Here is a 14,738-nt window from a genome sequence, read left to right on the forward strand (position 1 = left end):
TTTCTATTAAATAAAGCTGTATATGTCCAGAATTGTTAGATCAAGGAATTAGACTGGGCTGCATTAAGCCAATGTGCTTGCTAATGGTTTAACCAAATCCTTAATCTCACGTAACTATCTCATATATGCATATCACCAAAGGATCACTGGAGAAAGCTGAAATGAGTCAAACAAGATCTATCACCACAACGACTAACAAAACTCACCCTCACATACAAAAGACCTTCCAGAATGTATTTTGCTATATTCACTATGCATTTGTATACATATTCCTCTTCTGTAATTTTCCTTTTAAAGGAAATGTTACCACAGTATCATCCTTCCGATGGACAAAGGAGCTGGTAGGCTACAGTCCATGAGGTCACAAGAGTCAGACATGACTTAGTGACTAAACCACCACCATCACATTATCCTTCCCAGTGACTGGTATGACTGCCAGCAGTAACAGAAACTTAGTAAGACTAAAGGGGAAATAGGAAGCTAAGGTGATCACAGCGAGAAGTTTCTAAAAGAGCATCAGGAGCTTCCCCGGTGGCTCAGTGGTAAATAATCTGCCTGCCAATGCCAGACACACAGGTTCAATCCCTGGTCCAGGAAGAGCCCACATGCTGCGGGGCAACTAAGTCCACGCACCACAACTACTGAGCCTGTGCTCTAGTCTGGGAGCCGAAACTACTGAGCCCACGTGCATCAGCTACCGAAGCCCTTGCTCCTTAAAGCCTGTGCTGCCCAGCAAAAGAAGCCACCACAATGAGAAACCCAAGGACTGCAGCTAGAGAGTAGCTCCTGCTCACCACAACCAGAGAAAGCTCTCTTGCAGCAATGAAGATCCAGCACGGTCAAAAATGAATAAAATCATAAAAATCTTTAAAAGTTCTTCCAGAAAAAATTAATTAGTATCTTTTGAAAAAAATAATTAGTATCTTTTGTCTTTAAAATTAAGCCAAGTTCTCTAATCAACTCCTTGCAAAATTCTACGTACTTCTGTCCTCCTTTGGAAGAGAGAAAAACTCAGCAGGTTTAGATCAGCTTAAAAGCTTCCCCCCAAATTTATATCCACTCTCTCAGGATCACGGAATCAAACCCATCTGCCTCTACGGACAGCAAGCATTTGTTACATCTAATTTCTAAAATCCAATCAATGTCCACAATAGTCTAAGAAAATCAGCATTAGCCAGAAAGATCCAGCCATTAAATCTTGCAAGAACAGGTATAGTTTGGGACACAACTTTATTTTATGTTTATTTATCAAATAAATATGTAACATATATTTCTAACAAATAATATATTATTTTTTACAATATATTTAGTCAAAGTGCCCCATATGTAGTTCATGAACAGCACAGTAGTGGTAAAAATAGCTTACAGGTTCTCAGGAAATCTTAGTGTTTCTACTTTTGTTACTGCTGAACTATTTCTCTCATATATCAGATGCTACCACCACTAGTTCTCCCAGTGATTTCATCACTTAATCCATTAGTTTGGAATCTTTTAGGTAAATCATATAAATGCCTTTGAAAACAATAAACATAACATGAAAATCTAACTGGCAGCCAATGAGTTAAATTATCCCTTCTTCTTAGGCCTTCTACTTCATAGTACAGTGACAACTCACAAAATCATACTTCAAATATTCCAACTGCCTGGCAGAGAGAGAAAATGGAAATAATTCTAGGTAACAGATATAGGTAGGCTTCCCTGGTGGCTTAGAGGTAAAGAATCCACCTGCCAAGAAGGAGACATAGATTCAATCCCTGGGTCAGGAAGATCCCCTGGAGAAGGAAATGGCAACCCACTCCAGTATGCTTGCCTAGGAAATCCCATGGACAGAGGAGCCTGGCTGGCTACAGTCCATGGGGTCCCAAAGAGTCAGACACGACTGAGCGACTAAACAACAGTTATGGGGAAGCTGTGAGAGGGGAGGCTTTGAGGGCAAGATGAGGGAAATTTTACTCCCATTTGAAGATCCTTTAGAAACCATGGACTTTTCCATACAAAAAAAAAACTTTTTTACATTATACAAATTTACTTGACAACTATTTGAATTCAAATTCTAAAATTCCCTGTAGTATTTAGGGGCTCCTACAAAACAAAATGTTTTTTAAAAAGTCACTAGCATATACTCTAAAATACAAACAAAACCATGGTGGATCTTTTCTAATTAGTATAAAAACTTAGTGGTGTCCAGATGCATTCCAGCTGAAGTCAGTCGCTGTGAAAGTACTTAGTCTGGACAAGATTTCATTATCTTCATAATGAGACTTTACTACTTCCAAAATAATTTACTTACTACCCAAATAAGATGAAGGTGATGAGGGCTTCAATCCCTCCTTTGTTTCAAACTCTCTGGCAGCCTAAACTTAACCTTCACTGTCATAACCACCATGAATGTCTCCTTTATTCAGATTTCACTCGCCACAGCTGAGATCTCACCACGCAGTGAGAAAGTCTGAATGGTAACTGGAAAGATAGCAAAGTTATGAAAGATACATTTTTCAACTAATGCCATTTGGGCCCTGAAAAAAGTGGTCAGACACTGGGGCTGGAAGACAGAGTAAGGCAGGAAAGAGGCAAGCAGGACAGAGAAGGGGTATTGAGGGAAAACTCACATGGTCATTTATCTGCTTCAGGATTTTTATACCACTGTTTCCTTCGTAAGACTATGCAAAGTCTTCAGATTAAACTGAAAAACGTGAAATACAGTCAAGTGTGTGGACACTGTAATAAATGGTGCTGAAATTTTTGTTTTGGTCGTTTGGATAAGAAATATATGAAAAAGTAAAACAATAGAAAAAGATGTTACTTTAAACTCAATTTATCTTATAATGCAGCATAGCAAATATGCTAATGCAGAAAAACAGAAAAATAATTACTCCTAAATTTAAAGAAGTTATAACTTTTTTGTTATTATTCTTTACACATTATTCTTCAGGCTTGGCTATCATAGATCATTCACTTAAAAACAGAATAGCTAAGACTTTAAGCAAATCTGTGAATCCACATATGTTAAAATCTTTAGAGGGCTATTTTAATAATTTAAAAAACCCTCTTTAATATACATACTTCAGGCATACATATTAATTCTACACCTTTACATACACGAGTATCACGTGATTAATGCTACAAGATTTGGCCTGATGACTAGATTTTTATCACAGAAAGAATTCCATTGCTTTTAAATTATTCAGAGTCTAACAAGGCCCCACAAAAGAGCTAAATAAAAAAACTACCAACAAAAACCGATGTTTTCTCTTGACTAAAAGGACTTTGAGATTTAAAAAATATCTAACCTAGCTTATCATCCACAAACTAAAAAGATTTTACATCAGAAGTTCTGATAATGCAGATAAACATACTAAAATAATAAAGACAAATCAAGAAACCCTAAAGATAGGGTTCTAAATCAATATTTCTGAATTAAAGAGCAATATTTTTAAATCCCAATATACAGTTGTTCATAAAAAAACAAAGTTTTCAAATATACTGGAAAGAGAAACTGGAAATTACATATATATACATAAACACACAGACAAGATTAACATGCTTATTTGGGGGGAAAAGTCTATATAGCTATAATAATGTCTTATTTTCTTCCAGATGAAAGTTAAATGTATCTGCTCTCTTTCATCATAGTTATATCTTTCTCACATTTAAAAGTCAATATACTCACAATCATCTTATTATGTGTTCATGTCTAAGATTACCATTAACTCAAAATGTCAAAATTATTGTAGAAAATTAAATCATGTTCAATGTCTTCTCAAAAGTAATGCACTTCATCCACGTATTTCTTTATGAATTTGTTCTGCTGCTTATATTTTTTAAACATTTATTTCCTAATGAAAAGTATTAGAAACAATTACAATATTATAAAACATTACAAATATTAGAATCTGCAGAAAAATCAGAGTATTCAGTGATCACAAATGTTATATTTCAGACACTGAAACACTCTATTGTTGCATTAAACCAATATGTCACTATTGGTTTACTATATCAATAACATGCATATATTTCTAGGAAAAGGAATGATATTCTAATGGTGATAGAGAAGTAATACTCTAATTGTGCTAATAAAAAACTTTCTAAATAAAATGAAATTCATATCACTAGCCTTTAATAGAGGACTTTGAAAAATATCTTTTTCCCTCTATTTAAATATAAATTTCTCTTCCTTCTATGGAGCTTCATGTTCTTTTCTTTCTCCTTATATTAAAATCACAATTTTTCAACTACAGAACTCTGACCTCTTATCAATTCATAATTGATTGACTGAACAAATTACTTTAGCACATTCCTAAGTATTGTGTTTGGTTCTGGTAAAAAACTGTTCATGGTTCTTAGAATTTTGGATTGGCTCAAACAGGACTAGATCCCACTTCATTAGGATATTAGATTCTTATGTTGCTATGCTACTAAATATAGGACTTCCCTGACGATAAAGAATCTGCCTGCAATGCATGAGACCTAGGTTCGATCCCTGGGTTAGGAAGATCCCCTGGAGAAGGGTATGGCAGCCCACTCCAGTATTCTTGCCTGGAGAATTCTATGGACAGAGGAACCTGGCAGGCTATAGTCCATGGGGTGGCAAAAAGTCAGGCATGACTGAGCACTAACACTTTCATGCTACTAAATATAAGAATGCTTTGCTAATAAACCATAATGGAAAAATATGTGTGTGTGTATATACATATATATAATTCATCTGTGTGTTTGTATGTCTCTCTCTCTCTCTATATATATATATATACACACACACACATATATACAGATATAACTGAATCACTCTGCTGTATAAACTTATATTGTAAACTAAAGAAAAGAACGATCTGAAACTATTACATTGTTAATCAGCTATACTCCAATATAAAATAAAAAGTTTTTTACAAAAAGAATGGTTTGAGACAGGACTTCTGATTTCACCCAAACACACAAGTGTTCTTTCTTAGTAAAATCACTTGAGTGTCACAGGGCTGAAAAGGAACACAAGAATTTATCTGCTACATAAAGGACTACATTCAGAAATCACATGATTAGCAGAAGGCATTCATGCAATTCTTCTAGCAGGTTTGGTACCTTGAGTTTCTCCTACTCCACTGTAATGACTACTCTTTTGTATTGTTACTCATAAAAATGAAAAGTAACTGGTTATTCAGTTCTTTCTAATAATCCTGGGGGCTCCATCTGTGAGAACGTGCAGAATTCCCCATCGCTCCTGTCATGCCAACCCATTCTGCACACGTCACATGTATTTATCTTTCTGCCTGGAACGCCCTGGAGTCCTCTCATTCTTGACCTCAAAAATTTATCCTATAATTAAGCCAAGTGTCACATACCCAGTAAAGACTTTTCTGACTCCATCAACAACAGTGAGCCTCTCCCTTCTTCTATGTACTGAGATATAAATATAAATGTGTACATTTTTTTCTCTTGTTCACTTAACCTCCTCCCAACAACTGCATCAGCCGGTACTACTATTATTTCCACTTCTAACATTAGAAAACTAAGGCAGATAAGGTCTCCCTGATTTCAAAGTCCATCAGTTGCTTGTTTGTTTAATACATACTCCATTTGGCTCCACACTGTATTGAGATGGTTGTCTGGTTGCCTCCATTCTCTGGGTTCCCTGATGACAGAAGGCAGAGATCCTGTCTTATTCCTCTCTGTGTGTACAGTGTCTGGCACAGAACAGATATTCAATAAATGCTCAATAAATGATGAATTGAATGAACAAATGAACCTTCAAAGTCCTCGGTGAAGAAAAGTTCGTCCCCTTCTAAACATTCTAAAGATACTTTTGTAAAAAGTTATGATAGTGTGCTGATTTCATCTAGCAAACGTTTTGTGAGTGGGTAGCACATGTGATGTGCGTAAATATCAATAAGCCACTTTCTTGACCTCAAGAAACTTAATTCAGCAAGGCACAGGCATAAACAAATAGCTAATGACAACAATGCGTGTTCTACTTTTCCTAATCCCCCACAACTTCCTCTCTTTAAAGGAATCTCATTCTTTATAGATGCTGCAATACCTCATAGCTCTGGGTCAGTGGGATGTAAATCCATCATTAAAAAAAAAAAAATTAAAAGAATCTCCACAGATCTCAAAATCACAATCTTTTGAGGCATTCACAGTTAAATCAGTAGTCATTTAAGTACTATGTTAAAGAAAAGAACAAAATCAAAGACACATTAATACTACCCTAGCACTTTTTCAGTTACTAGAGATAACACCAGCTTACTAGAGCTGTAACATCAGTAACATCAGTTATTAGAGATTCTTTACCAGCTGAGCCACCAGCGAAGTCCAAGAATACTGGAGTGGGATCCCCTGGAGAAGATCCCCAGGGGATATTCCTGACCCAGGAATCGAACCAGGGTCTCCCGCTTTGCAGACAGATTCTTTACCAAATGAGCTATCAGGGAAGCCAGAGATAACACAAGAAAGCTAAAAACATGGGTTTTAGAGTCAGAAAGATCAAGATATCTATCCTAATTCTGTCTCTGTCTCCCCATGCAGACCACAGGCAAGTCATTTTCTCTTTCTGAGCGTATTTCTTACCTGTAATATAGAAATAAGGAGACCTGCCTTCAAGAGGTCTTGTGAGAGTTAAAAGAAATAATGTATATAATGGTTGCCACACCAAAGATGCTAGTTTTATAATGTCTGATCTAATCTAGATGCTTCTTGAAGGGTTCTGGTTCTAACTGTAGCCCTAATGTCAACAACAAAAAGTGTTGACCAAATGAAAGGTACTTGGAAAAAAAAAAGTCACTTGAAAAAAGGCAAGAGAGTCTCAGGTTTCTAGACGGTGTGGATATCATCTGTCCCTTTTCAGCATACACCCTGCAAATCCCTTATTTTTGACTTTTTCTGTGAAAAACAGAGCTTTATTAATTATTTCTATGATTAGATCTAAACTAACTGACATGTGTTACTCAATTAACAATTCTAATTTCCACAAAGAAGAATCTCTGAGTTGGTGAGAAAGAAGAAAATGAATTATATACGATGTCCAGGAATCAATCTTGGTATATAGTCTAAAGTCTATGCAGTGTTACATTTTAGTTTTCCAAGTCATTTCTCAACTGTTTCTTTTAACTGGTTTTGCAAAACATGTAAAAACAATCAAATCAAAACACTTTCCTTTCCACTGTAAACCTAATTTATAATCTACTTTACTTAAAATATTACATTTACTAGCTACTGGTACAACTTGAAATCCACCAGCAGGAAAAAAATGAGTCTGACACAGACTTCACCCTTTGTACAAAAATTAACTCAATATGAGTCATATATCTAAAAGCAAAACACAAAACTATAAAACTTTTAAGGGGTGGGAAAATAGGATAAAATCTAGGTGATCTTGAATTTGCCAATGAGTTTTTAAATGCAACACCAAAAGCCTATCCATAAAACTGATAAGTTGGCCTTCATTAAAATTAAATATATTTGCTCTGTAAAGACACTGTTAAGAGAACAAAAAGACAAGCCACTCTAGAAAAAATACACTTGCAGAACAAGTATCTGATAAAGCACTTGTACCAAAAATATATATAGAGAGAATTCTTAAAATTCAACAATAGAAAATAGGACTTCCCTGGTGGTCCAGTCATTAAGAATCCACCTTGCAATGCAAGGGACACAGGTTTGATTCCTGGTCTGGGAACTAAGGTCTCATATACTGTGGGGCATTTAGGCCCCATTGCCACAACTACTGGGCCCTTGCACCATAAAGCCTATGCTCCACAACGAGAGAAGCCCCCCAGTGAGAAGCCCAAGCACTGCAACTAGAGAGTAGGCCCCACTTGTCACAACTAGGGAAAGCCTCTGCATAGCAAGGAAGACACAGCACAGCCAAAAAGAAAGCAGAGATCTATTTTAAAATGGGCAAAAGTTCCTAACAGACATCTCATCAAAGAAATACACAGATGGAAAATGGCATATGAAAAGATGCTTAACATTAAATGCCATTAGGGAAAGGGCCAATTAAAGCAATGCGATTTTACTGTGTGCTTATTAGTACGGATAAAATAAAAAAAACTGATAATATCAAATGTTAAGAAGGATGAGGAGCAGTGGGAGCTTGCATTCACTGCTGGTAGAAATGCAAGATGTACAGTTTCTCTGGAAAACAGATTGGTAATATGTGACAAAGCTAACCAGAATCTTACCATATGATCCAACAATTGTGTTCCTAGGTATTTATCCAACTGATCTGAAAACTTTTGTCCACACAAAAATTTACCCATGAATAATCATAGCAGCTTTACTCATAGCTGCCAAAAATCAGAAGCAAGCAAGATACCCTTTAACAGATGAATAAATACAAACTGTGGATACATCCATACAATGCAATATTATTACACGATAAAAAGAAATGAGATATCAAACCACAAGACATGAATGAACCTTCAATGCACATTCCTAAGTGAAAGAAGCCAATCGGAAAAGGCTGTATGATTTTAGTGATATGATATCCAGAAAGGGCAAAACTATAGAGACAGTAAAAAAAAAAAAAAAAAAAAATCAGTGGCTGCCAGGGGGAGGGGTTAAGGGCGTGATATGTGAAACACAGAAGATGGTTAAGTGTTGAAATTATTCGGTATGATCCTTCTGTAGATAAACAAATGAAATTACACGTTTGTCAAAACCCACAGAACTTCACAAAACAAAGAGTGAAACAATATATGTAAATTTTTAAAAAATCACTTAGAAGGTGTGGGGATCCCAAGATGGAATTTAGGATGTGACAAAAGTATCTACCTGTATCATAAATGTGTGCAACAACCTCACTTAAAAGGATGGGAGGGAAAGGGGTGGCATCTCTAAGACTAAGTGGAATCTGTAAAGGAATAGCACATAAGCACTGTACTCTAGTTGATAAAGCTGTTTCCTCCTCTTTCTAAAGAAAGCACAGGCTAACAATTTTGATACTGTTGTACACACAATGGGTTTGAACAATTAAGTGAATGGATGGCAGATGGTGAAAGCCAGGTGTCTTCTCCCTGTTAGAGTGAATTTACAGGTAAGCGAGGAAAGAAAGCCACAATGACATAGGTGGTAATGGATTAGGCGGAGTAAGAGACAACCATGTGAACTCATATTTAGCTTAAAATAGATATGCATGTGGAGGAGATGGCACTCCAGTCCAGTATTCTTGCCTGGAGAGTTCCATGGGCAGAGGAGCCTGATGGACTCTAGTCCATGGAGCTACAAAGTGTTGGACTGGACTGAGCACATGCACACAGATACACATGGTTACATAGAGAAACATGCAGAGCTAAGTATATCTACAGGCATTTGTATACACACATATGCATTCCCTGCTGTCAGATGAGAGATTCTAGAAGTAAGGACACCTCAGTAGCAGCAAGAATACCTAGAGTCTGTGATGACCTAGAGGGGTGGGAGGGAGGGGCATATATGTATACATATAGCTGATCCACACCGCTGTACAGCAGAAATGAACATAACATTGTAAAGCAATTATACTAAATCAAAAATAATACTAATTAAAAAAAAAAAAAAAGAATACCTAGAACCCAGATCTTGGCTTCTAACATCACTTCCGAAGAAGATGAAGCAGATTCTTTCTGGCTAACCCTAGGGCTGGGGCAGGAAACAGAAATATAGAAGATAATCTTGGAGCATCTTTTAATGTTAGAAAGTAAGGAAATATTTTTTAAAAAAACCTTACATTAATAGAGAGCTGTCAAAGGAAGACAGGAACCAACTTAAAGAGCTCACAGTGTCCAAAACTGAAACAATTTGGGGAACAAAATAAAGTAGTATTGGATTCCAACCCAAAGTACAAATATAAGTATACCCAGGAGTCCAGACCAATATAAGCAAATGATTGAGTAAATTAATAAATGGAGTGTGAGTGAGTGAAAGTCACTCAATCATGTCCAACTCTTTGTAACCCCATGGACTATACATACAGTCCATGGTTTTCTCCAGGCCAGAATACTGGAGTGGGTAGCCTTTCCCTTCTCCAGGGGATCTTCCCAACTCACAGATCAAACCCAGGTCTCCCACATTGCAGGGGTATTCTTTATCAGCTGAGCCACAAGGGAAGCTCAAGAACACTGGAATGGGTAGCCTATCCCTTCTCTAGGGAATCTTCCTGACTCAGGAATCAAACCAGGGTCTCCTGCATTGCAGGCAGATTCTTTACCAACTGAGCTATGAGGGAAGCCCTTAATAAATGGAGGAAAGAGACAAATATTCCATGCAAAAAAATTCCAAAAAATGTATATATATAATCTACACGTAAGAAAGAGAAGCATAATTCTCCACTTCTTAAGTATAGGCTGTTCACAGTGACGTCCCTCTAAGAAACAGAATTTAAAGAAAAAAAAAAAGAGCAATCTTTTCAGTGCAGAAAACGAATACTACTGCAGCCAGGTGATCAAGATCAATATCAACAGTGATAAATCATGCCTGATAGTGAAAGTGAAGTGAAAGTCACTCTGTTGTGTCTGACTCTTTGCGACCCCATGGACTATACAGTCCATGGAATTCTCCAGGCCAGAATACTGGAGTGGGTAGCCTTTCCCTTCTCCATGGGATCTTCCCAACCCAGGCATCGAGCCCAGGTCTCTCGCATTGCAGGTGATTCTTTACCAGAGATCGAACCCAGGTCTCCCGCATTGCAGGCCAATTCTTAACCAGCTGAGCCACTGCAAAGCCCAAGAATACTGGAGTGGTAGCCTATCCCTTCTCCAGCATAACTTCTCAACCCAGGAATTGAACCAGGGTCTCCTACATTGCAGGCAGATTCTTTACCAACTGAGGTAGTAAGCACCGTTTACACTACGTGATCAAAGTAGCACTGTACCCTATGACCTTCCCCTCAAAAACCCAAAACCTCAATCTGAGGAGGAGAATTTCGACTAATTCCTATACAGGGCATTCTCCAAATACCTGACCAGTACTCCTCAAAACTGTAAAAAGCATCCAAAACAAGGAAAGTCTAACAAACTGTCACAGCCAAGAGAAGCCTAAGGACATGTGACAACTGAGTGCAATGTGACACCCAAGATGACAGGTCCTGGAAAAGAAAAGGCACATTAGTTACAACTAAGGAAATCTAAAGTATAAACTTTTGTTTGTAGTAATGTACCATCGAGCTTCCCTGGTAGCTCAGCGGTAAAGAATTTGCCTGGCAAAAAAAGGAGATGCAGGTTTGATCCCTCTGGCAGGAAGATCCCCTGGAGAAGAAAGTGGCTACCCACTCCAGTATTCTTGCCTGGGAAATCCCAAGAACAGAGGAGCTTGGCGGGACAATAGCCCATGGGGGCTGCAAAAGGGTCAGACAGGACTCAGTGACTAAACAGCAATGTACCAAGACCGTCTCATTGATGTAACAAATACTAATGCAGGATAGTAATAGGGGAACAATACGGAGGTATATGAGATGTCACTTTACTATCTTCACACTTTTTCTATAAATCTGATCTAAAAAACAAAATATGTTTTTAAAAATACCATTTAAGAATGTATCTAGAAAACACTGAAGAGGCTGTAGTAAAGCATGGAAGAACCTCACACCTTCCATGGATACACTAAACCTCAAATGTTTACAACTACTCCATTACAGAATTTTTCTGAAGGAAATAATTTCAATCACTAACAGCTGCAAACAATTTCACACAGGAATTCCCTGCAGGGATGTACCCTAAGTGAAGTACTTAACTAAAATTAAAATTCTTTTTCCTCTTACATACCATTGCAGATGTCTGAAAGTTTGTAATTATCATTTACTTGTGTTGCCTTCTGATGACCCAAACATAGTTGTATGCTTAACACAACTCCAAAAAGCTGACTAACTTTATATAAATCAAATCAGTGCTAAAATATCCATCTGACAAAACTTCAAGCATCTAAACCAAGACCTTAAGAAAAACCATCATCTTTTATTCTGGATACTCTTAATGTATTTCCTCATACACGCCGTGGTTCAAGTGAGCTGCTGCAGAATTAAAGTAGATAAATGAAGAAAACAGAAGAGTCTGGAGAAGAAGAATAAAAAGTAGTGGGTGAGGATTTCCCTGGTGATCCAGTGGTAAAGACTCTCCTGCCCCACCGGAGGGGGCGTGAGTTCGATTCCTAATTCAGGAACTAAGATTCTGCATGCTGCATGGCCAAAAAAAATTGGTAAATTTTTTTAAAAAGTTTAAAGTAGTGGGTGAACACGGGTGTAAAATAATGAAAGAAAAGGAACAGATTACTATTTGAAATGTACCACATAAAATCACTGAAAGGAAAGGGCAGGAAGCCTATGCCATAGCATTAAAAAAAAAAAAAAGAACTGATACCTGAAAAGTATTAGCCTAGACAAAAAATTGAAAGCAGGAAAATCTAGAGATAAAAAAAATAAAAATCTTTACATTTGATCGGAAACAAGCCAAGTGTTCAAAATTTGGCATTAGATTCCCAACAGGAAACAAACAAGAATAAACCATTTTGAAGAAACTTCATGCTAAATACAACTTAAAATAATCCCCCAATATTAGTAAAAGGATGAAAATTACTATATAATGATATTCAATGACACTGAAAAGTGGGAGAAAAAAGATTACAATGAGGATGTATCAAATATTGTGAGTTATCTCACAACACTGGAATTAAAAGCAAGTTATCTTTCCTTTTCTTCTATGAAGAGAATGATTTGTGGAATTTTTAGAAGTCTTAATTTCTGAATTCTGCACTAAAAGCAGTCTATAAAATGTTATTATATTTGTGATACATTCTACCCTACCCTTTACATGGCAAGTCTACAAAGTGGGTTATTTTTCAAATTGCCAAGTAAAAATGTGAACCCATGACCCAAAATTTCCCATACCAGCTACATAAGAACTATAGTAATATGTCCAGAAAACTCCAATTCCAAATAGAAAATAGGTGAGAAAGGACAAAACAGCCTTTAATTTTAAATGACCACATGATCTAAATTACCGGTTCACACTTTACAAAACCCAGTTCCCTGTAGAAGAATGGTATCCTTTCAATGGAAATACTTTAGAAGCAATACACAACACAGCTACTTTGTTATATGTATATAAAGAAGACTACTAGGAATTCCAATTCTTCTATTTCCCCCCAAAATAAAGCCAAAACCAAAGTAGTCACACGCGTCTCAAACGAAGTTTTATCTGAACTCTTCAGGATTAGCTATTCCTCTTATTATCTGAGGTGAGGACTGAAACCGTCAAAAGAAAACCAATAATACATTTCATGGAAATACATTTTGTAAAGGTGAATTCCAATTTCTAATGCTCTACCGCTCTTGACGCCTAAGGGGTTCAAATCCTCATACCTAATACATCATCCAACCCCCAAAGAGAGTCCAGCGAGGCTGTGGGTACCATGGGGAAAGGATTTGACAAACAATGCAAGGCAGGGGACGAACCCTGGCAAGATTCTGCATACAGGGAGTCCTTGAAAGGAGAGAAGAAAGTGAGAGGGTAGGAGGAGCGGGCAGGGTCTTGGAAACCCACTCCGAAGGCATTTACTGACAAAGACTCCAGAAGGGCCATCTCCCCAAAAGTAAAATGGTAAGTGAGCCGAGTGAAGCCGCTAAGAAAGGAAAGTAACCAGGAATTAGGAGTGACAACTACACACAAACAACGTGCTCTCTCGAAATTGGAGGGGTATACGATGGCGGGATCTTGTTGCAAAGTGTCAGTTGGAAAAGACCACATACACACACCCCCACCAATGTGGGGATGGAGGGGGTAGCTCTATGAAAGCCCAAGTCTCAGACAAGCCGGGAGAAGAATATACGGCCCTGGAGTCGTCCGGAGGACCAGAGAAACGCAGGTGTACCTGCGGAAGCTCAGGTTACCGGGAAATAAGACAAGGACCGTGTGCGTCTCCTCCGCCCACCCTGCCGGAGCCCCGAGCGCGGAGGGCGGGCACCGGCTCGGGACGCCCGGGACCCGCGCGCGGGCTCGCTCCGGAGGCAGCGCCCTAGCACACCTGGCTCCCGACACCAGTTGAAAGCAGTCAGAGTGAACGAAGGCGGACGCGGCGCCTGGCACCGCTCCATCTCGGCACACAAAGGCGGGTTTTGAAAATCGACGGAAGAGTCCGAGACGCGGGACCCCGGTAGGCGCCCTTCTCCGAGGGGCTCTTACCTCGAATCCGCCCTCCGGGCCGCGCTTCCCCGGAGGCTCCTCGAGCCCTCACCCGGCGGGAGGCGGCGGGAGAAAGCCCCCGACCCGGACCGCTCCCTCCCAGTCCTCTGCGAGCCGCGGGCCGCCGTCGGCGCCCGGCCGAGGAGAACCGGTCTCCCGGGGCGAGCTGAGCGCCGGCCTCGCACTCGACGAGACTGCCTCGCCCGCCGCCGCTGCCGGGGAAGTCTGGAGCTGCACGCCCGCTCGCCGGCTCGCCCGCTGAATCGGCCGCGCGCCGCGCACGCCCAGTTCCCGGAGCGAGCCCGCGAGCACGCGCCGCGCGCCCTGAGCCCAGCTCCGCTCTCCGGGTCTTGGCGGCAGCCGAGCAGCCGATTAACTGGTCTACCCCAGCGCGGGAGGCGAACGCGCCCGGAGGCCGGGTGGGCGGGAGAGGGGCAGGAGGAGAGAGGGCAGGGCACCTCGCGGAGCTATCAAGGCCACGATCAAAGTCGGACCGAAGTTCTGAGCCGCCGACGTGTTTCCAGAAGTGCCCTAGCAGGACCGACTAGCAGCCGGGAGGCGCTGGAAGGGGAGGAGAGCAAGAGGTTTGCCCCG

The 14,738-nt window shown here is 39.5% G+C and overlaps 1 protein-coding gene across 3 annotated transcripts in view; it reads right to left on the reverse strand.

Annotated features, from left to right (window-relative positions):
* Window positions 1-14,408, reverse strand: part of EPS8 (EGFR pathway substrate 8, signaling adaptor) — a 196,986-nt gene extending 182,578 nt beyond the window's left edge. Inside the window, exon 1 of one of the 3 annotated variants that reach the window (XM_070371150.1) lies at window positions 14,145-14,408. The gene's annotated coding sequence lies outside the window, so the exon portion shown is untranslated. The remainder of the gene's footprint in view (window positions 1-14,144) is intronic. The other 2 variants (XM_070371146.1, XM_070371147.1) reach the window with 2 other exon arrangements.
* Window positions 14,409-14,738: the final 330 nt, after the last annotated feature.

The sequence above is a fragment of the Bos mutus genome, chromosome 5 (assembly GCF_027580195.1).
Source record: "Bos mutus isolate GX-2022 chromosome 5, NWIPB_WYAK_1.1, whole genome shotgun sequence".
Classification (NCBI taxonomy): Eukaryota; Metazoa; Chordata; class Mammalia; order Artiodactyla; family Bovidae; genus Bos; species Bos mutus.